Raw genomic sequence first — 23,288 nt, 5'->3', positions numbered from 1 at the left:
CTGGTATTACACTGACTTTGTTATTAACACCTTGTTATCCATCTCCTCTACTAGAATGCATGTTTCATGAATGTAAGAAGCTTTGTTGGTGCATTTTTATATCCCATATGCACCTAGGTTTGTGCATGGCAAGTGGCTGATGGCTGATCACTCTTTTGAATGTATGTGTAACCTCCTCAATTGTATTTTCTTCATTGACTAAAGGCAGGTCATAACAACCCATGGAAGCATTTCAGGAAGTATAAAGTTCAATATACTATAAATGAAAGGGGTGGCTAATTTCTTTTTGCCCACCCACCTTGGAAACAAAGCAGAGTCAACAATTCAATCAGCCTCATCTTTTGCGGGTGATGCAGCCCCAACAGGTAGTCAGGAAAATATAGTTTGGGATGTATAGTAACGGTAATCCCTTGACTTAGAACATTTTCCATGAAAAAAGAAAGCCAGAGATTTGGGAAGATAGAAGACAGAAAATCTTCTGTTCTGACTGTTACAGAGCATGTTCAGCAGGCCTGCTGTAATATCTAATTCCACATTCAGAAGCTTTACAACAGATTAGTGCCAGAATAAAGGAGGAGGCCCATTCCCTGGAACAAACACACTCTGCCCCGATCCCCCTATGGTGCGGAGTCCCCTTGCAGTTTCCACAACTGAATGGCCTGGAGGAACTAGTTGCTATGGCTTAAGATTCCATCAAATCAAAAACAGTCTGAATGCTGGCACGGGCGACTTCTGGAACTGGGGCTTTTGAAAGTCATACCACTCCTGTCTCATTTTGTACCAATGCTCCCAGAGGAGGAGGAACCATCAGGAAAGAGAATCTAAAGCGTGGTGGGAAAGAGCATGGGTGTTTAGACAGCACAGTGAGAAGTGGGTGGAGACCCGAGGACCCAGGCCAGGGGAAAGAGGGAGAAGTGTGTTCTGTACCCACTCCCAGCCTGGAAATAAAACCCAGAGAAGGAGGGCCCATTGCAGGCTGTGGTCTGGTGCAAGAGGAGGCATCTGAGAATTGGGCTCCAGGTGTCAGGAGGGAACGGGGAGAAGAAGGAGGCCTCAGGGACCTGACCCAGGGCACAAGGTTAACTGCGCGAAGACCACAGAGAAAAGAGCAGGCCATCTTGTTTCTGCAGACAGCCTCCTGTTTCAAATGCCAGGGGCACTTAAAAAGTCCTTCCCATAACCCCGAAGTGCAGCCCGGCTCGGTGCTCGGAGTGGAGGGAGTGTGGATAACTGACATCCAGAACCTGAAGCCCTATTTCAGGTTAAATCTCACTCCCAGTAACTTTCCCCCTTACATTCCACACAGCCAAAGTCCCTTTGTATGCATCTTTTCAATATGCCAGGCATCCGGCAGCCTTAGAACACAGGGACGGTCTTGCTGAGTGAGAAGATTCTGAATCCCGACTGCACATTCCTGCGTTGTCTTGCACAGTGGCGCGCACACCTTGTCCTCGCTTCACCTTCCCGATAACCACACGTGGTGGTCACCATTACTAGACCCCTCGAATGTTTAGGGAAACTGACTCTCAAAGAGGGAAGTAACCCACTCGAGGTCACATGCTTGATGAGGGCAGAAACAAGGTATCACCCCAAAGCTGACACAGTGACTGTCACACTGCAGTGCCCACGGGTAGCCAGAGGAGTAATTCTGGGAGCAGAGATGACAGAAGAATGGGCTCAGGAGTCTCCATTGGCTCAGCGAGGCATCCAGAGAAGCAAACTACAGTTCTCCCACTCAGACCAGGTACAGCTATCCTAGGGCTAGGGGACAAGAGAGTCATAACCCAGGGCCCAGGTCTCCCAGTTCTTAACTCAAACTTCCAGATCTAGAGGGAAGAGTAAGGAAGAAAGTTCCTAAAAAGCTGGTGTCATAGCTCAGGAAAGTTCAGGTTGCCCTGGAAGAAAAGAATAACTGGAGAAAAAGCCCACACCAGACCGAAGAATGTTCCGCAGGACACACGTGCCTGGGGAAGAGAGAAACATGAAGAGTGGGCAATCCAGCGACTCGAGAAATGGGTGTCAGCCTCCTGCCTGGGACACGTTTACCTGCCTCTGGGAATGAGTGCAGAGACGGGCACGCCCTGGTTGGCCACCGGCACCCGACTCCCTTCAGGAATGCAGGCGGAATTAGGGCTTCCAGGCCACAGTGCACCAGAGCTCTAGGAAGGCTCCTAGGCAGACCTCCTTGGGGTAGGAAAAAGAGGAGGGCCACGTGAAGCAAAGAGACCAGTCCTGAGACCCTGGAAAACACTTTTCTGAGAGCTTTTGACTCGTGTGGTCCATGGAGTTCTGGTGACATTATACCCAGCAGCTTCCTGACCTGCCATAAGCCCACTGGCATTGGACTCTATCATCTCAAGGGAATACTTTAGTGCCATATTGGAAATGCTGCAATAACCAAGGCAAATTCAAATAACAGAAAAATAGGAAGCCGAGGTGGGAGGATTACTGGAGGCCAGGAGTTCAAGAACAGGATGGGCAACATAGCAATATCCACAAAATAATTTCAAAATTAACCAGGAGTGGTGGTGTATGTCTGTAGTCCCAGCTACTTGGGAGGCTGAAGTAGGAAGATCACTTGAGCCTAGGAGTTTGGGGCTGCCATGAGCTATGATCACTCCACTGCATTCCAGCCTGAGTGACGGTGTGGGGTAAACTCCCACAAAAATTAAATGAAATGTGCTCTTTTAATTCCAGAAACTGAGCGAAAAGACTTCCGAGTATTAAGCGCTTTTGTCAAGACCTAAGCAACCTGGGAAAACAGTGGGGGCCTGAAGGCCAGGCTTAACAACCTCCGACAGGGAACCCCAACTGTGTAGTCAAGTCAGCCTGTCAGATAAGGGTTGAAACAGCCCATCTGTGCAGAGGACATGACTCAAAGGTTGATGTGAGTGAAAAGAAAAACTCCATCGGAATGATGTGAGTAAAATACTCCATCGTAACTGCAGGGTCTCCAAACCATAAGAAAACAGTCATGGAGCCAGTTTCTCAGAAATTTAATTGAGTACATAGAAGAAAAAGGTCTTACTCCCCCATTTATCCTAACCTTTAACTTTAACAATAGAAGTCAGATAATGTATTGTTCTTTTAGGTCTTCAAAGAGGAATGGCCTGAGGCTAGCTTAAGATGGTTGTCTTACTTTCCCCGGCCTTTCTTTCTTTAGGCTAATCTTATGAGGGCTATCTCACACTCCCGGGCTTTCTTTCTTTTCTATAGTTTAAGATAAGAATTAAGGACGTTAGGATTATTGATCAATGTGGTGTACGTGACTAACTCCCAGTAAAGGGGAGTGGAAAATAAAGACATTTTGCTACATGCCACCTAAGAGTGTGTAGTTGTTTCTTGCTTTTAAACAATTCTAGGAGGGAGCTTGTACCCACAGTCAAGCCGTCCTTCTCTCCCTACGAGAAAGAACATCACCTAACATGAAGGAGTAAAAACTCTGTTTCCAAAAAAAAAAAAAAAGTTAATAACAATAAAAGAACAAACCTTTAAAAGAAATCTATTTACAAAACCATAAGTATGAGATGATACCATTTAAATGCACACACATTTTAAAATGTACATAATATAGTTTTTAAAGATTAAAAGTATATACAACATAATTTTAGGTAGCTGTGGTGATAGAAAGATCATGGATAATTTCTATCATCTTATTTTTGGTTAGCTATATTTTATAAAGCATTCACTATTTATAAACTATGGTATCTAAATAAAAAGTTTAAAAGTCTATCACTTGAATGGACCACCAATGCCCCCAATTTTACCAACTCAACTTCACCCTTCAAAGAAGTTGCTAAATACTCTCAGATGACTAGGAGCATATTTGGAATGCCTTTTTCCATCTGATTAAAAGATTACTCACCATAGTCCAATCTACGGTAACTATGCTACAAAAAGCAAAAAATGCAGCTTCTGTTTCTCTTTGACTATCACGGTATTACCTCAACTCCAGCTGGAAAGATGGAAAAACAACATTTGGGGATTGAAAGACCATCTTCATTTACACACTGAGTTTTGGAAGAAAATTGTAATGGGGGAAAAATGTTAAATTCATCTAGAAAGGATTTCCAGAACAGATTTTTGGTTCCCATGGTTGGGCTCACATCAATTCAGTGACTCTGCTGACCCATTCCCTGGCTTAAGGCTGGTTTCCCCCCTTCCCTGACACCTCCTTTTCTTCCTTCTCTCACCTTCCCTTCCCTTTTCCACTTCTTTCTCTCCCTATCTGTTTATTTCAGTTTGCCAATTTCAAATACAACCACTTTCTGGATCTGATAGTAAAAAAGTACTGTTGCCAGGCAAGCAATCCCTGAAACATCAGCACATAAATTGGCCTGGACGGACTCCAGCCAGCTAGCTGTGAGTAATGAGACCATGAAACACATATGCAGTTATACCCTGTACACTCAGGTTTGAATTTCATCTGGATCACCTTCTCCAGCTGCTAAAACTGGGATAATCCCGGGCAGACCAGGACAAGTTGTTCACCCTACTGGCATAAAACGTCTAGAAGTTACCCGGTGGTCACACGTGTGCACCCGTGCACCCAGTCACACAGACTCGTGTGTACCCACAGACACATGCCTGTGTCTCATATAACTGCTGAGCCAGGGCACAAGGTTAATTGCACAAAGTTTTTCTGTCTTCTTTCTTCCCAAATCTCTGGTTTTCTTTTGTCCCCCTCATTTTCTGCTCCAGCCAAGTCTCAACATCTACCTCGTCCTTATGTATGAAGTTCTTCCCTGTCATTACTCACATCCTCATGTCTTGTCCTGTTTGAACAGGGGCTATCCCACTCTGAAATCTGGCAAGAATGCCTTACCAATTTCATGTGTTTATAAAATGCAATCAGCAGCTCATGAGTAGGGACTCCTATCCCCAGATCCTGGGTAGGTTTTTCCTTTTTGCAACATCAACACATCTAAAGGGGATGCGACTCTGATGCAGGGGTCAGGTGTGTGACCTAACAGGTTGTATGGGACGGTCCTAAAGTCCACAAGTAGCTGCGTCCCCCATCTGCTCTAAAAACAAGCAAGAGAGTTATGCTCCAGAAACCCAAACCCTGGACGAGGCCCCTTGGTTTGAGCCAATGCTCTGGCTCTGTTTGTGACCAACGTGGACAAAAACATTCGCTTTGAGGGGACTGGTTTTTGATTAAACACTGCCTACTAGGAAGGAAGCCTCGAAAAGCACTGGCCGCAGAAAAGAACCGCTCAGTTGTGTATGTTGACAATGTGGGGCTTACATAACCAAGTCAGTTACTGCCTACAGCTGCTAGCAAGTTTGGAAAGAACCCAAAACTTTCCAAACCAGAAGTGGAAGTGCTGAAATATCCTACAAGTTGTGGTAGTGAATGAAATGACAGGGCTCTACAGGGAACGTTAAAGATTCCAAAACCTTTTCTATTTTATTTCCCCCAAGTTCCCTTCAGCAGAGTGGAACATAATGTCCCCCAAGTATAAAAATAAACACAATGCTGCCACTCTTGTCTTATACTAGAAAGAAGAAATGTTTAGGGGCGCTTTTCCCATGCTGCTAGGGCAGTGAGATTAGGAAATCTGGAAAGCTTTCCCAGCTCTCACTCCTGTGCATTTGCTTGTTGTTGATCTACTAGAATTCTTTGTATTTTGTTAAGTTCTGAGAAAAATCAGCAAAACAACACGGTCTCTAAGCCATGGATTTGGTCTATTTTATGCTTTTTAAAAGTTTTCAAGTTAAAAAAAAATGTGTGGCACGATCTAAATTTATCCACCTGTTGGACCCACGAGAGGAGGGCACAGGACAGACAGGACCAGAAGGCTGAGCAGGACTGGGCGATGGCTTCTCCGTCCCAGCTCTCAGTGTCCTCTCTTGGCAACATGAGGGGGATGTACAAGGTGATTCCCAAAGTCCATCCCAACAATCCATTTCTAGTACTACAGGAGGTGTTGGGATAATCTAACATTCTGGCTTGCTAAAGGTTAAATTTAAATTAAAAAAGCTGAATTTTAAATTCAGCTTTAAAACACCAGGTAGTTTTCTGCCTTCATAAAACACACAAATCACATCACTCTTCAGTATCCTGCAGAACCTCAGTATTGGCATCCACTGAAAGGGGACAGTAAGAAGTCAACAGAGTTGCTTAGTTGAGACCTTTGAACACCAGAGTCCTGGGGATAAAAGCACGTGCCTATTCTCACACACACACAAGGGGAGACGCCAACGAGCTCGTGAACACACCTCTACGCACGTGGTAAACAGTTAAAAGGCAAATCATCATTTTTAAATTAGACTGAATATTTGCTTGGCCAATGACCTACCTAGAAATTGTTCTCTTGAGAGTGAAAATGGCAATGGGGGGGGGGGCTGAATCTTTATTTGTCTTTGTTTCCGTTTTTCTTCTCTAAGTAGAGTTCAGAAAATAGATCATCCTGGTTAACTGAAGGATCTGATCTGAATAAATGAAATATTATCATAATAAAAAGACCAACCAGCGGCTAACTGATATTAAAAATAGCACAGTGATAATTTTCACTCATACAGTACTTTGTGGCATGTTCCCCGAATGTCATGGTTTTGTATTAAAAAATACATATGTGTACATATGTAGATACAGGGTGGCCGTAAAGTTCGTGTGCAATTTAAAATACATGTCTCTATACAGAACCCCTCCAGGGAAACCAAACATGAAGGGAAAAAAGTAAAACAAAAACATCCACCAGCCAAACAAACCCTATTCTGATGTGCACTGTAATCAAGTTAAGCTAGTTCCCACAGTCAGTAAACAAACCATCAGTCTGAAAAGAAGGCTGGCAAGGGCAGAAAACAGTTATGGATGGGACTTTATCTGAGAGCCTTTCCACTGGAAGGGATTTTCTCAAATTTTATTTTCCCCTCCTCTGGCCTACCAGAGATATCATGGCTGAATGTTCTGACACTCTCCTCATGATGATTTTACTGAATCCAAACTCACTGGTGGAAAATGCCTGGGTTTTGCAGTCACAAATAACTTGTGTTTAAATTCCAGCTCTACCACTCATCAATTCGTTGACCTTTAAAAGTTATTTGACCTTGAGCGGCACCTGTGGCTCAGTGGGTAGGGCGCTGACCCCATATACCAAGGGTGGCAGCGTCAAGCCCATCACTGGCCAAACTGCAACAAAAAAAATAGCCAGGCGTTGTGGTGGGCGCCTGTGGTCCCAGCTACTTGGACCTCAATTCTCTTGAGGCAAGAGAATTGCCTAAGCCCAGGAGTTGGAGGCTGCTGTGAGCTGTGTGACGCCATGGCACTCTACTGAGGCAATAAAGTGAGACTCTGTCTTTACAAAAAAAAAAGTTATTTGACCTCTGAGCTACTTACTTTTTAGATGAGGAGAACATCTGTTCTGTGGCTCATTGAGGATTAAATGTAAAATCACCTGCACAGGACACAAATGTCAACTCCATTCCCTTCACCCACTGCCACGTATTTCTCTTTCCCCACTATTTCTTCCTCCCTTTTCAATACATTTGTCAAGATTATATCCTCAATTAATGCTGAACGAGGGTGTGAATGGACACACGAGCCTCTACAGCAATTTTTCATCCTACTAAACTGATGGTTTTGCAACCCGGAAGGTGGGACTTCCGTAGGCCCTGTGTGAAATATTCTAAAATAAAATCACAAATCCATCCTGAAGTGTCACAAAGTCAGACTGTGACAATTTTGCCAGCAAGCACAGCTTACCCCATGTCAATACACAAGTGATTAGTGAAATGCCTCTGCCAACCATTTGGTTTCCAGCCAGAGCTACTATTTATTTCTACAATGCTACTATGTTCTATTTCCTCTTGTCTATTTTTGGATAAATGGCTTGTATTAGGAAGTCCAGCAATTGGAGACAAAGGAAAATGTTAATACTAAGCTCGTCTTTACTGATAAACGCTCATTGTTAATTATAGCAGGAATGAATTAAGTCATTTTCTTCCCTTCTTAGAGATCTTATTATAGTGTGTGTTCTTTAAAATTTAGTATTAATTTATAATTCAACTGTGTGATCCTTTCTATGATCATTTTAACCTTTAAAATGTTTTCATTATAATGTAATTGCAACCAAGACTTTAATTAATGGTGGCTTTGCCGTTGCCACCATTAATTCTCAGCAGCAAAAGCAACAGCAGTTACTATTTATTAAACAGTTATTATGTGCCAAGCACAGTGGTAAGCAAGCTCTTACAAACATCGCATTCACTTCTCTCCACTCCCATTATTGTCCTAATTTACTGATGAGAAATTTGCCCCAGTTCCTAAAGCTTATCAGTGGCAGAGGCAGGATTTGAGTCCAGACGTGTTTTGTTTGTTGGTTGGTTTGGTTTCTTGTTTGTTTGTTAGTTTGTTTTGAGACAAAGTTTTACTCTATCACTCTGGTTAAAGTGCCATGGTGTCATCATAGCTCACAGGAACCTCAAACTCTTGGGCACAAGCGATCTTTTTGCCTCCGCCTCCCGAGTAGCTGGTACTACAGGCGTGCACCACCACACACAGCTAATGTTTTCTATTTTTGGTAGAGATGGGGTCACACTCTTGCTCAGGCTGTTCTTCAACTCCTGAGCTCAAGTGGTCCACCTGCCTTGGCTTCCTAGAGTGCTATGATTACTGGTGTGAGTCACCCTGCCTAGCCTACATTTTTTTTTTTTTGAGACAGAGTCTCACTATGTTGCCCTCTGTAGAGTGCTATAGCATCACAGCTCACAGCAACCTCAAATTCTTGGGCTTAAGCAATTCTCTTGCCTCAGCCTCCCAAGTATCTGGGATTACATGCACCCACCACAATGCCCAGCTATTTTTTTTGTTATAGTTGTCATTGTTGTTTGCTTGGCAGGCCCAGGCTGGGTTCAAACCCACAAGCCCTGGTGTATATGGCCAGCACCCTAGCCACTGAGCTATGGGCACCTAGCCCCTACATATTTTTTATTAGAAATATTATGCTTTTAATCACTCTGCTATGCTACACACATAGAGACAGTTGCCACACATCCAGAAATAGATCCAAGTGCATCCGTTTATCAGTGTTCAGGTACCACCACTTGGTAGAGGTCTAGAGTCCACAACTTCCAGAAGGTATTTTGAGTGAAGGCTTGAATGGCTTGGTGAGAGAAGCCAAGACTGATCCTTTGATTAAGCCCCAGGAGTTCTTGGGCATATCAAGAAAGAAGGGATCCCAGAAAGGGAAGAATAATCTTATAAAAGGTAACTTAAGAGCTTGGTATCATGTAATTTAAGTATTTTAAAAAATATTTAAATAAACTCATTTTATACTCCAAAAAGGTGAAACAGAGAGACATATTAGTCACTACAAATTGAAGAAACCAAGACACTTAGAGACCAAGCTCCCTTTTCACTCTAGGGACAGAACTGGAGCTAGTAGATAGGTGTGCTGACTCTCAGACCACTGGATTTCTCCTTTCAATGGCCTGAAGGAAGAGTGAGGCATGGTGAGAGGAGAGAAAGGTGGCAAGAGTTACTTCCAGTGGTTAACAGTGAAGAATTCAGAGATGGTGACAAAGGATAAGATTTAAAAGGGTACATGTGCTTTATGTGAAAGAAAAAATACATTCTAAAATAAAACTAAAGAATAGCATAAGCTTCCAAACAACAGAAAGATAGAAATGGGAAATAAAAAAATATATAATCTTAAGGATGAAGAAATCTAAAAGTCTTTGGCATCTACCTGTATTAGGTAAATTCCTAAAACAGAATTCTAAGATTTCTTGCTCCAATTCCTGGGATTGTAAATATGATTATGTTATGTTATATGGCAAAAAGGGATTTTGTGGATATAATTAAGGTTGCTAATCAGTTGACTTTGGTCAAAAGGAGAGTATGCATGCAGTTTGAATTGAAATGTATCCAGTCCAATCCAGTCCAATCTAATCCTAGGCGCTCTTTAAAAGCACAGAGGTCCAGCTGGTAACACAAGAGGGACGTGGAGAGATTCCACGCATAATCTATTATTGGCCCTAAGGATGGGAAAGGCCACTTGATGAGGAGCATGGACAGCTTCTAGAATCTGAGGACAGTGCTGCTGACAGCCAACAGGAAAAGGGGGACCTCAGTCGTACAACCACAAAGAACTGAATTCTTCCAACTATCTGAAAGGAAGACTGGACTCATCGGGTTCCCCCAAACTGGACACCAGCCTCCAAGAACAGCTGGGCTTTCATTGTGAATCTCTGGGGCCTTTTGGGGAAAGAGTAAAGAAAAAGAAACCACCAAGTGGGTAGGAGGAGAGGGAGTCACTGTCTCACTGTCTATCTGGCTATTTATACATGTGTTTATTTCCAACTCCAGTGTTAAGAATCAAGGGAATTCCCAAGATAAATTGTAGACAGATGCTGCCTTGGGATATCTGAAGAAGTTTTAAAATATATTTTTATATAGTGGCTTACTTAAAGTAAAGCACCACTTTGCTTGGTAAGTACCATTTACCAAGAAAGTACTGGAGGTACTTCACAAAATCAAATCATACACCACAATAAAAATTAGTAAGTGAGAAAACTAGGGAAGAGGAAAGAAAATGAAACCAGTGATATATAAACTGTCATTGAGAACATTTACCTAAGCTATGGATGTTTTGTGGCCTTCCCAGGAATTACTGAAAGTGAGGATACATCGCCAGTTATACAATTCACAGACAAGAGTAGCCCAGGAAAAGCCCAGACCTGGAGAAAGGCCTCATTTGGATCCTTGTAAATGAGACACTGGGTCAACATTGTGAATGAGGTCCTCATGGCACTTTCCTCAACACAATGATAAAATTCACAGAGTTGTTGAAAATATAATACAGACATTTATATTTCTCATTTGTTTTTCACATGGTTTGCATATTTTAATTGGATGCTAATGTTTTTCTTCTTGATCTATATGGCCTCTTTATATAAAAAGGACAGCTTTGGGCCATATTTATTGTGTATCATATTTGCAATATATACCAAAGTATTAATGTGTATATTTATTTAATTTTGTTTATATTTTGACATAGTTTTAAAATTTTAGGTAGTCTAATATGTAGATATGTATTTCCTTATACATACCGTACGTGTAAGGAATATATAGAGTACCCCAAAAGTTGCCCCTAAAGTCACCATGTGTAGGGAAAATGGGAAATGGTAGCTAAACGTACCTTTACGTACAAAATATTCATTACAAAATTTTACAAAATATTTATAAAATATTCTCTACGTGTTGGCCGCCTCTTTGTAAAATTTTATAATGAATATTTTTGTAAATAAAACTGCATTTAGCTACAATTTCCCATTTTCCTTATGTATGGTGACTTCAGGGGCAACTTTTAGGACACCCTGTGTACACATATGTACACACATATTAGAGTCTCCTGTTACTTTACAGCTAAAAATGCATTTCTCCATCTAGAGACCAAGTAAATAATCCCCTTTATTTTCTCCCAGTTTGTAATAGCTTAATTTTGTAAATTTCTCTGTTACCTAAAGATAACTGAATTTCAAAATGCATCTGAGGTTCAGGCTAATGCTCATAAAGAACTAGAATGAATAGTGTTCTTCACGCAAACAAAAGGACACTTTTTGTAAGATTGAATGTTTAAAATTATGTGAAATTAATTCATTATCCGTCCTGAGAACAACCAGACAAATACACTGACTACTCCCTCTTCCTTTTTTTTCCTAATCCACTTGTATACAATTCTATCAACATATATAAAACATCCAAGCCTTGGTCTAACTCAACCCTAACCCAAACAACTAAATGCTGAACTGAGAAATGCGGGCTTCACTTTGGTACCTCGCACTGGTTTTTCCACATTTGAGCACCTGCCTATGTTGACTCAGAGCTCCAAGCAGAGGTACTACACTGTCTAACCATGTGCAAAGCAGTAATTTTTAAGTATATGTTTTTCATTTAGCTGAGAATCCTAGTTATAAATATTTTCATCACCAGGGGCCTTTACTGCACCAAAAGAAAAGAGAAGTTATCCATTATAGAAGTTATCTGCAGAAAGTGTTCTCACCTCTGCAAGAGGTTAACTGGGAAAGTTTAACCAGAGGAAAAGCGGACCAATGCGAATTTAATGAAGAGGGGCATAGATGTTAGACAGACAGTGATGAGGCCTGGAATCAATTAGGTCAAATTATAGCCTTTGTGACTTGTGCAGAACTCCTCCTGTTACAGTCAAATAAAACAGCAAAGAAGAATACTACCCTGAACTTAGACCCCATTTCAGGAGTGCTTCATAAACAGTCTCCTGAATCAAGTTATGTCAGTTAGAGGGTGGGTCAGAAACTGTCAAACTGAAAACATTTCTCTCCAGGGAACATACATTTGCCTGAAAAGGGGGCTTGTCACTGCAGCAACCAGTGGAAAGGTGGACATAGCAACCAGTTGCCACGCCAACCCCTTCACTCTCCAAATCAGGCCCTCCTTCCCAATAGTCTTTCCCATTTCTTCTTCCACCTTTGTTCTCCTCCTCCTGCCATTTTATCCCCCAAGCAAGCTTCTCCCACTCCATGACCTGGTGCTCTGAATCTTGATCCGCCCCCCCCCCCCCCTGGCCTTTCATCCCTGTCAGACTGTTGCTCCTGGAACCGCCCCCACCCACCCCCCGCCCCCCGCCAACACCACCCTCCAAGACTGTGCCTCCAAAGGAGCCAGGGCTGCTGTGCACCAAGGGGTATCCCGGACTTCCAGGGCCAGGAGCGAGTGGGCCTGAGGGTAGATCTGTTCACTCAGGTATCACTGCTACAATCACTGTGGACATGGCCAGGGAAGCTGTCAGTAGCCTGTGACAGCGACCCATGGTCACATTTGCAAGGAGGTCATGGCCCTGGCATCACACTGGCCTTTGATGCTACGGAACATCAGCTATGTAATTGACTAGGTGGGACTGTTCCATCCCCAAGCAGGAGTCGTCCTGAGGTGACAGCACACTCACCAGGCCCTCTACATGTCATTTCCCAACAGCATGGAAAGATACCTACAGGGGCTCAGTTTCAGACCCAGGTCTCAAAGGACGGCTGTGGGGCTGATGGACTCCACACTGTCGCCCTCCCCTGGGGAATGCACAGAGTAAGGACGTTTCCTCTAAGGTGCAGATGGCCAGGAATCAGCACAGGCCCAAGTGTCAGAGAAGCAAGGCCAGAGAGCACTGCATCGTTCTTCTACTTTGAGATGTCCCTACTCTCAAGAATAACTGCCTTTTAATGCTTTATAAACACACTTTTAGTAAAATATAATGAATGCAATTACTAAGTATAATGAATTGCTCAAGAAATAATCTAAGCGATTCCAACAGATCCTTTGGTTAATTTTCACACTCCACAAGATTCCAGTTTATAACATCTGACGAAAAAAAGATCTAAGACAAATATAAATGTTGCAAGCTATCAGGGACATGCCTTTCACTGTGCAGTGTCTGGAAGCAACTCAGTGCCTTGATAAGAGTTTAGCTCACAAAGGGCTACGGTCCCCAGCATCCAGGGCCATGGGCTCATACTGGTCTGTGACCTACGAGGAATCAGGCCACACAGCAGGAGGTGAGGGGCCAGCCAGCAAGCAAAACTTCGTCTGTATTTACAGCAGATCCCCTTTGCTCACATCACTACCTAAGCTCCACGTCCTGTCAGATCAGAGACAGCATTAGATTCTCATAGGAGCATGAACCCTACTATAAACCGCACATGTGAGGGCTCTAAGTTACAAACTCCTTATGAGAATCTAACACCTGATGATCTGAAGTGGAGCTAAGGTGGTGATGCTTGTGCTGGAGAGTGGTTGCCAATACAGATTATCCTTAGCAGAGAGGTGTGACTGCACAGAGACCATAATAAATTGTATGCAGACTCATATCAATACCTGCCCAGCCCCTATCCATGAAAAAATTGTCTTTCATTAAACTGGTCCCTGTTGGTAAAAAAACATGAGGTTTTTTGGTGTAGAAAACCCAGAAGGAAGCAGAGGCAAGAAAAGAAAGACCATGACGGAGGTGCTTGGCTGCGCCTCCAGCTGCCGCTGGAGCCTTGGGGAAGCCTTGAGCTGAGCTGACCAGGCGGCAGTATGGTCGTCTACAAACTCAGGAAACTGAACTAGATGTTCTCTACCACCTCTTGGAACTTGAAGAATTCCATGATTCCATGGAGCTGTTTTCTTAAACTTTAGGGCTCACACAACTTGAGTGGCAGCATTTTGCTATTTATGGGTAAGATAAACAACCTGGCCTGGAGAAAATATTTAATTCTAATTCTTCAATAAACCAAATAAATGTATTTGAATATAATGACCTTAAAATTTTTTCTCCCATCAATACACACGATTAATCAAGAAAGTATGACCCAACTTTAGAAATTTGTGGAAAGACATGTAAGCATGTTTTATTATTATTTTTTAAATGGTTTGAAAACTTTGGGTTAACAATCTCTAACTTTGCATGCCATGGGTAACCAATGAACATTTGTTCAACAAATGTTAGAATAAGTAGTCTCATGGTCCAAAGGTCTTGGAGAGTTAACACAATGTAGTTTAATGATCAGATTGATTTTCCCTGAATTCTCCTGTCTTCAGTGTTTTACTCCCTAGAAGACATCCTAAGCATTCAAACCAATGAGGCTACTTTATACTTAGCAAGTCTGTTGCTCAGGCTGAACACAGTATGATTTCCAGCACAATCACACACTGTTCACCCATTGGGCTCTCAACCCTTAAAAAAATAAGAAACAACAAATAGCATCTGCAGTCAGAACCATGTCAGTCTATTTTACAGAATCTGAAGAGTTCTACTGAATGGTGGTGGGTGGAATGTGGTCAGTGGTCAGGAGACTCTCCTGGATTAAATGTTTTCTGGCATTCTTCAGAGGGGAGAGCAGTTAGTCTGCATTTAATTTTTAAACCACATTTCATCCTTTTCCGCCTCTACATAGCCACACACAGGAAAAAAAAAAAATCCTGTTGCTCATGCTACGCATTCTTTTCCCAATTCTTCTGGGCTGTTCTTCCAGTTCTGTTTAGAACAGCTAATCTTCCGCAAACCTGGATGGAGTGCAAGAGGCACAGTTTGCACATCCCTAATCACACAAACATAAATAGGGTTTGAGCACCATTAACCCCTTGAACAACAGCTTTTTCCTGACCACGGAGCCAAGGAAGGCTCAGGAAACATATGATATCTATTTCCCATTCATTCCAATGAGTTTATTACAGGTTACAGAAAGCTACCAGAAAGTTCCATTCAAATAAGCTCAAGCCAAAGGTTTTTAAAGGATGAATGTTTAAGCCATGGCTTTTAAATTTTTATCAACATAGATGTCAAGGAAGGGTATACTTCTGCACTCTACATCCATCGGAAGAAATGAGGCCCCAGCCAAAGCCTTCCATTTTAAAAATTAGCCTTCAATTTTCCTTCCAGTCCCAAGTTCCCAGGAATCTCCAGGCGTAGAAGTGTTAATGAGAAGAAAATGCCTCTAGTCAGAGTAGTTAAACGTTTGCCTGGTTTGTTCTTTCAAGATAAATAAAATCTGACAAGTTTGGTGCCTGTTGGAAAGGAAGAAGGAAGAGGTTTCAGGAACCATCGAAATCTTCTTGCTAACTTCCATGTCCTAAGAATATGCACCAAGTTTAAAAGTGATAATTCAGAACTGGTAGTCATGAGAAGGTAACTGCAACACAGAAATTCTGGATAATTGGTTTTGATTTTGCAATGTGGCTTTTGCAATGGGTGCCCCTGAGAGGCTCTGGGCAGTTTCTAGTAAATGAAATATGCATGGTTAATAAGTGAGATTCAGAAATACTTCCTCATCTACCTATCAGTAAATGCTCAGATTTTACAGCATTTTATCTTCTACTGACCAAAAATATAAGCTAACTAATTTAAGTACAATTTCTTAATATGCATATTTATTTTCTCCTCTCTTAATATTTAGAGACCTATGATTAGTAACCCAATTCACAGGCATGGGGGTAGAGTAGGCTGCATTCCACATTGTCTTCAAGATGCAATTAAAGTGTGGTAGAGGATAAAGTCAGTCTGCTCTTGTTAGGGTGGTTTGAGTTTTCTCCTTGTCTTTGGAACTGATGCTCCCTAACCTCCAATATAGCAGGGATTCTCAAACCTGGATCAGAACCACCTGGTGGGTCAGTAAAACACAAATTGCTGGGCCCCACTCCCCGAGTTGTTGAATTTAGTAGGTCTGGTGTAAGGCCCCCAAATTTGCATGTTCAGTTCCCAGGAGATGCTGTTGCTACTGGTTTGTGGACCACGCTTTGAGAACCGCTGGCCTATGTGTATTGAGAGGATGGAGATGGGACAGGAGGCTTAAGCTCCCTGTGGGGCACATTCTCTCCCCCAACTACAATCACAGAGAGGAATAATAAGAGGTCAATCTACTGTTTCCTAAGAATGAAGGAAAAACTGACAAATTGAAGCAAGAGGTGTTGCGATTAGACATTTAGAGAGTTGTCAAATACTGAAATGGGAAGGCAGAGAGACAGCAGAATTCTCTTGTCGGGAGGTTGTTAAAGACTAGAGACAACTTTTAATGCTATGGTATGATGTAAACTGAGAACAGGGACTGTTAACCAATCCATTCCCACCCTGTGATAGGTGAAGTTTTTCCTTTCCTGCTGACTTAACTATACTAGCTTAATCAGCTTACCAAAGTATGAACCTTTAATCCTAAACTACTTTTTTTTTTTGGAGACAGAGTCTCACTCTGTGCCCTGGGTAGAGTGCTATGGCATCAGGGCTCACAACAACCTCAAACTCTTGGTCTCAAGAGATCCTCTTGCCTCAGCCTCCCAACTAGCTGGGACTACAGGTGCCTGCCACAATGCCTAGCTATTTTTAGAGATGGGGTCTCATTCTTGCTCAAGCTGGTTTCAAACTCCTAAGCTCAAGTGATCCATCTGCCTCAGCCTCCCAGAGTGCTAGAGGTACAAGTGTGAACCAGCATGCCTGGCCTTAAACTTCTTTTAAACTACATTTTTCTTTTAAAAATTATTTAGCAACCCAATCTTAGTTCAAGGAGATGAACTATTTTACATTTAAGTAGAAAATATTAGTTTCATTAGGATGCAAAATACTTAAAGTTATCTAACCCAAGGAAAGAAAAAGATAACTAAGAAAAGTTGTCTTTATATATAACTTAAAGTTATATGCCCTTTAATAAAAAGTCTCTGCAGACTACTTTGATATGCACACGCCCTTTGTTTAAATAACATGGCCTTCTAGTTGTCAGGACCAACCAATGTGTTCCTTAAAATCACAGAAAACATCAAGAGCCAATGGAATGCATTCAGACAATCACAAAAACCATGTATTTTCAAGTCAAAAATTCTGTTCAGGGAAGGAAAGAAATTATAATTTGCACATGAGAAAAGCTACATAAAGTTTCATGATAAGAAAGTAAAGGATTATAAAGATGTCTGTATTCGTCTGTTTCTCATTGCTATAAAGGAAATACCTGAGGCTGGGTAATTTATAAAAAGAGGTTCATTCGGCTCATGTTTCTACAGACAGTACAGGAAGCATCACTCCAGATTCTCCTTCTGTTAAAGGTTTCAGGGGGCTTTCAATCAAGGGGAAGGGAAAGGGGGAGCAGGTGTGTCACATGGCAAGAACAAGGGGGGGGGAGGTGGGGCCAGGCTCTTTTAAACAACCAGCTCGCATGTCTAATAAAGTAATTATTGCAGGGAGGGCACCAAGCCATTCAGGAGGGATCAGCCCCCACGACCTGAACACCTCCCACTAAGCCCCACATTCACATTGGGGATCAAATTGCAACCTGAGATTTGGAGGGCCCAAACATCCAAACCATGACAGTGTCTTTGTACGGGGCAATCAGATTAGCAATCCTAAATATGGGACAAAGGAAATTTAACTTACAGGTTGCCCATTTATACAAAGAAGCAATCACTACTAAATTAATTGCATCAAGTTGAAGTAGGTAACAACTTCATTTGACAACCCTGATTCCCTATATGCGAAGACGAAGAAATAGCCTCAGGGTGCTGGAAGTCCCCTGGGCCCCTGGGAGGCTGGCACCAAGTGGTTAATGGGATGTGGAGCAGGCTTTGTAGAAAATATGTTCAATCTTAATCTGCTAGAAAGCATCCAGCCACATTGCTGACCCCACATCTCAGAACGCGACAGTCTTTATGTGTGAAAGAATGCATTCTTTCCAAGAGGACACTTCACACTTGAGCAGTAATGAGACTTAAGGCGACTGTAGTCATGTGTCATTCCAGCCCGAGATAAACAGATTCAAGTGTGCCTTCCACGATGACCTCGCTCAGCGTGGGACGCTTTGCTGGGACATTTTTTACATTGTGCCATATTTAAGATCTTAATGATCTTTGGACTTCTGTGCTAGAATATTTTATGATCTCTATTGACCCTCAAAATTCTCTTTGTGGGGTTTAATTTTGCCTTACATGGTGCTACAAGTGCTCTTTGAAAACAGAAAAGCTCTTGCACCAAATATCGACACTGTTTCCTCCAGTGGTGGTGAAATACGTGCTCCTTGATTCACGGTCATTCCTGTTACTCGAAACCTCTACAAAACTCTAATGGGTTGATCTGGTTTCCTTCCAGAGTATCTGATACACCTATATAATTAAAATTCCATCCTTCCTAAACCATTAAAATAAGACAGACTTGGTTCTTTAAATGAACCTCACAGAAAATCACCCAGCAGAGTGGCATCTCAGTGTCTCTCACCAGAATGACACAAACTTCATTTTACTTTTAAAGGTGACTGCCACCAAGATGATAATCATGTGTGTGCCGCATAGATACAGATCACTTCACATACCTGTATGTCAGTGTGCAGCTTTACAATCCAAAAGATAACATTTACGATCTCCGCACTGCATAAGGCATCGACAATGAGCTCAGTGATTATTCTGGCTCTGCTGAGAAGATGACAGATGGATGACCGACAAAGCTCTTTCATGGGAAAACCCTCGGTGGGGTTCACAATCCTTCACGGAGCTCTTTGTCTACGAGATCTAACAGCATCGCTAGACCAGAGACAAGAGCTGAACCTGGCCTAGAAAGTTTACATCAGCTCAACAATAGTGTTATGTGACTAGGTTGACCTTTAAACAATCAATGCACTTAGAAATCATCAATAATTTGCTTTCTATAAAAGATTTTATCACCCTGATGTGATGCAGGAGTGAGTTTATAAGCATCAGGTTGGTGGGAAGGGAGAGAGTATTTCTAATGGCTGGGATTTTTTATACACTAAAAATCAGTTGTAGAAAGAGATGGAAAATGTTTTTCAAATCATCTTGTCCAGTCACAGAAATTATTTAGTTTAAAGCAGCTCAGCACAGGAGGTTGTCTATACAGGTTCGATAGGAGTCCAAAGTATACTGTTTCTGACACTGTACATGTAACCTAGTGATGAACTCTGTGTTTAGGATGGAAGCTGAGTGAAGGGAGTGAGCCTGTCTTTCCCCGTGTGTTCTCCAAACCCAGCACAGTCACTGGCACAGTGAATGCTACACGTTTGCTGAATGAATGGATAAATAAATCGTCCATTCACAGGGAAAGAGAAAGGACTTCAGCATCACATCCAGATGTCTTTGTGCTTCTGGTGAAGGTTTCAGGAGCTGCCAATCAAGGAGGAAAGTGAAGTGGGGAGCAGGTGTGTCACATGGCAAGAGAAAGTGCATGAGCGGGTGGAGGTGGAGCCAGGCTTTTTTTTAAAAAGCCAGCTGTCATGTGAACTAATAAAGTACAACTCACTATCTCTACCTGGGGCAGCCACCACACCTTTCATGAGGCATCCTCCCTCGTGACCCAAACACCTCCCACCAGGCCCCATATTCAACATTGGGGCAAATTTCTAAACCACGGCAATGTCTTTCTACAGAGCAATCAGGTTAGCTAGCAATCCTAAATGTGGGATTCCCGGATTCGTTCCCCTGACATCCAGGGCGAATGTGAAAATTGCTCATTCAGATGAAGGACTTGTTAGATACCTGGTCTCAACAGTCATAGAGCTGCCTGAAAACTGTCCCGACAGCCACTCTGTATAAGACTAGCATCTCTACTGAATAATACAGAAAAGCAGAGGGAAAAAGGAAAGGAGTGTGGAAAGCCAGTTTATACGGCAAGATGGCCAGTGGGAGAAGGAGAGAACTTTCTTTAATCCAAGTTTTAAGTGAAGGTAAAAACCAACAGAAAATTACTTTTTTTTTTTTTTTTTGTAGAGACAGAGTCTTACTTTGTCACCCTTGGTAGAGTGCTGTGGCATCACACAGCTCACAGCAACCTCCAACTCCTGGGCTTAGGCGATTCTCTTGTCTCAGCCTCCCGAGTAGCTGGGACTACAGGCGCCCGCCACAACACTCGGCTGTTTTTTTGTTGCAGTTTGGCCGGGGCCGGGTTTGAACCTCCTGCCCTCAGTATACGGGGCCAGAACAGAAAGTGACTCTAACCTCTGCTTTAATTTTTATTTATTTATTTGCAAAAGTATGGAACGCTTCATGAATTTGTGTGTCATCCTTGCGCAGGGGCCATGCTAATCTTCTCTGTATCGTTCCAACTTCAGCGTATGTGCTGCCGAAGTGAGCAGTAACCTCTGCTTTAACTTCCTACCCCAGTGCTTTGTCTCTAACTTATATTCTGAGATAATCCTAAAGGGATCAGAATTCCTTAGCTTGGCCTTTGGGCCCTCTTCTAACAGGATCAGCCAGTCCACGCTCAATGTTTCCATCTTGTATTACATGCAGTTTAGGCCCCCATACCCAGCTGGAGCAAGCTCCTTAGCTTCCTGCACATTTTTCTCGTTTATCATTTTAGAGTCATCGTAGAGCGCCCACTTTCTAGTTAGAAAGTCCAAACTCAGCATTCTCATTTCAGGAGGACAAAATGCAATTACACTGATGACTGTAGTACCTGGTAGAAATTAACTAACATATTTCATCCTAACTAAACTGCCAGTCATAGTAAAATGCGGCATTCATTTACGTAACTGGCTACAGAAGATAAAAGCACGGCCAATTAAATAACGATGTACTGGCAATTGGCAGGCACAAACTGATTGCAAATGTTAAATGTGAAAAACACATGCATCGTGAAATCAATGAAATGTAAGGATAGCCGTAGTTACAAAGGGCTGGTCGAGAAGGGCGATCACATCTGGGCTGAGAAAACCATGGAAGAGAGGCCTCGTGAAGGGGAAGCCCCGTGAACTGAGCCTTCTAGCGGGTGAGCTTTCTACAGGTGGAGATAGTGGTGGGGACAAATGCCTGAGGTAGGGACGCATAGGGAATAGAGGTTGGCATTACGTTGGGGCTTAGTTTTTAGGACGGGAAGAAATGAAAAGTAAGACAAGCTGAAGGGTACTGAATTCCAGTGGGAAGGCAGCGGGGAGCCTTGGAAGATTCTTGGGTAGTATCACTACCCACAGAGACCATTAATCTGATGGTGGTATCTAGGATTACATCACAACTGTGTTCAAACCCTTCTATAGCTTTGAGTTGAACCAAATCTGAACTCTTTTCCAAAAATGCCAAAGCCTTCGATGATCTGACCACCACCTCCCTGTCTGTCTGTCTCACCTGACTGACCCAGCCACATGTGAGCCAGCCTCTGCCTCTGCCTTGGGGTGTCTACATGTGCCGCACCCTCGCCCCAGACTGCCCTTCTGTGTCTCTGCCTAAGCAGCTCCTTCCATCCTTCAGTTCGCTGCACACCTCCTTAGAAGCAGGGCGCTGCCCTGGCCAACCTCACGCCAAATCAGTTGTTTTCCTATATAGGCATCCTTCCTAGGACCTGTCACAGCTTGAAGAAATCTTCTCTTTAATCTGTTCTTTGTCTTTAGCTACCACGTCTCTCTTAGCTTCTGCTATTATCTCAGCATTTGCATGGAGTAGGTTTTCTGTGAGTACTTGGTGAATGGCCCACACTCTGTTCCAGGACACGTGCTCTGAGCCAGAGCACCAGGTAGGCCCAGACCTACTCACACTCACCATCTAGAAAGAGGGCACTGCCTAAGAATATCTGAGATGAAGAAACATAGTGATCCTCATTGTCAGGTGATGATCAAAGGAGCTCAGTTCCCAAGGACACTGCCACCTCCCTCTCTCCTTTCAGCAACCAAGTTGCTGTTGATGGTGGCGCCCTTCACCCTTCTCTGCTGGTCAAGTGTCTTTCCTGTCCACCCCTCCCTGCCCCCATGGGGTCTAACTCAAGCTTATCAAACAATGTTCTCCTAACTCAAGCTTGCCACCAGCCCAGTGTCATGCTGAACACTGTGCCTGTTCCATTAATTCTGACAGCCTTATGAAAAATGTCTCACTTATGAATATTGAAAGCTCTGGGAAACAGAGATCAAGGAAGAAGGACAGTCAGGTCCACCCTCAGTCTCTGAATGGTACTCCATTATTTGACTCCACAGGCTGCAGGAGGACAAGGAAAGAGCTGTTTAATTCACTATTGCATAGCTGGTGCTGAGAACACAGAGGAGCTCAATTAAAACTTACTGACTGCGTCAGTGAAAATGTTAAATAAGACATCCTTCCCATTGGGCTCAATTATGTAATCAATCACACTTTTCTCTTAAATCCAAAATATCTATAAATAGAGTTTTTAAAAAATGAATTAAGGACACAAAGCAATGAACTGAATTAGGTAGCAAATTAACTGGGTCCCCTCAGGTTCTCATCCAAGCTGCAGATCTCTTGGGCATTCTACCAAACGGCCAGTTGGCAGGTCCTCTGTGTTCAGGAAGCTGATTTGGAATTTACGCTCTGGATCTCGGTCCGCTTAAGGGCACTTCCTATCTCCACGATAGAAAGGGCCTTTGCGGGGCCGGGCATACGGCTCCCTGACCTAGAGCACACTGACCTTATCCATTAATTGTAGTACAGAACCATCTGCACCCCACATGGCTTGGTATCAGGCAGTCTGTTGCTTCTGCCAACAAGAACAACATCTGCTGTGTTCACTGTGGCTCGGGAACCCAGTAAATCACAAGAGGCATCCTCACATCTAAGTTCTCCCCAAACTTCACAGAGATACGGAAGCCATCTGTGTTCACATTGTGTTCTACAAGCCACTTGAGCTTCCTACCCACTGCATCTTACACATCTCCCAGAACAACTGGGAAAGGTGCTGGGGAGATTTTCCACTGACATTACTCTACCAGAGGTGTCCAACCTGTGTCCCAGAGACCACATGCTGATTTTGTGAGGACGTTTTTTCCCTTATCTGTGGTGTTAGATATTGTGAAAAGTATGCATGGACCTTTCTTCTTCTTCTTCTTCTTTTTTTTTTTTTTTTTTTTTT

General features: G+C 42.8%; 1 protein-coding gene and 1 non-coding gene across 2 annotated transcripts in view; both read right to left on the bottom strand.

Annotated features, from left to right (window-relative positions):
- Nucleotides 1-23,288, bottom strand: part of BMP6 (bone morphogenetic protein 6) — a 131,859-nt gene that overhangs the window by 51,620 nt on the left and 56,951 nt on the right. The window lies entirely within an intron of this gene.
- On the bottom strand, nt 20,465-20,571 carry LOC111724805. Its single transcript, XR_002773027.1, has one exon. It is a non-coding gene; the product is annotated as a U6 spliceosomal RNA (small nuclear RNA).

This window comes from Otolemur garnettii, unplaced genomic scaffold (genome assembly GCF_000181295.1).
Source record: "Otolemur garnettii isolate 467f Iridium unplaced genomic scaffold, OtoGar3 scaffold00026, whole genome shotgun sequence".
Taxonomy (NCBI): domain Eukaryota; kingdom Metazoa; phylum Chordata; class Mammalia; order Primates; family Galagidae; genus Otolemur; species Otolemur garnettii.
Note: the sequence above shows the minus strand (reverse complement) of the source record. Positions and strands in the feature narration are given on the sequence as shown.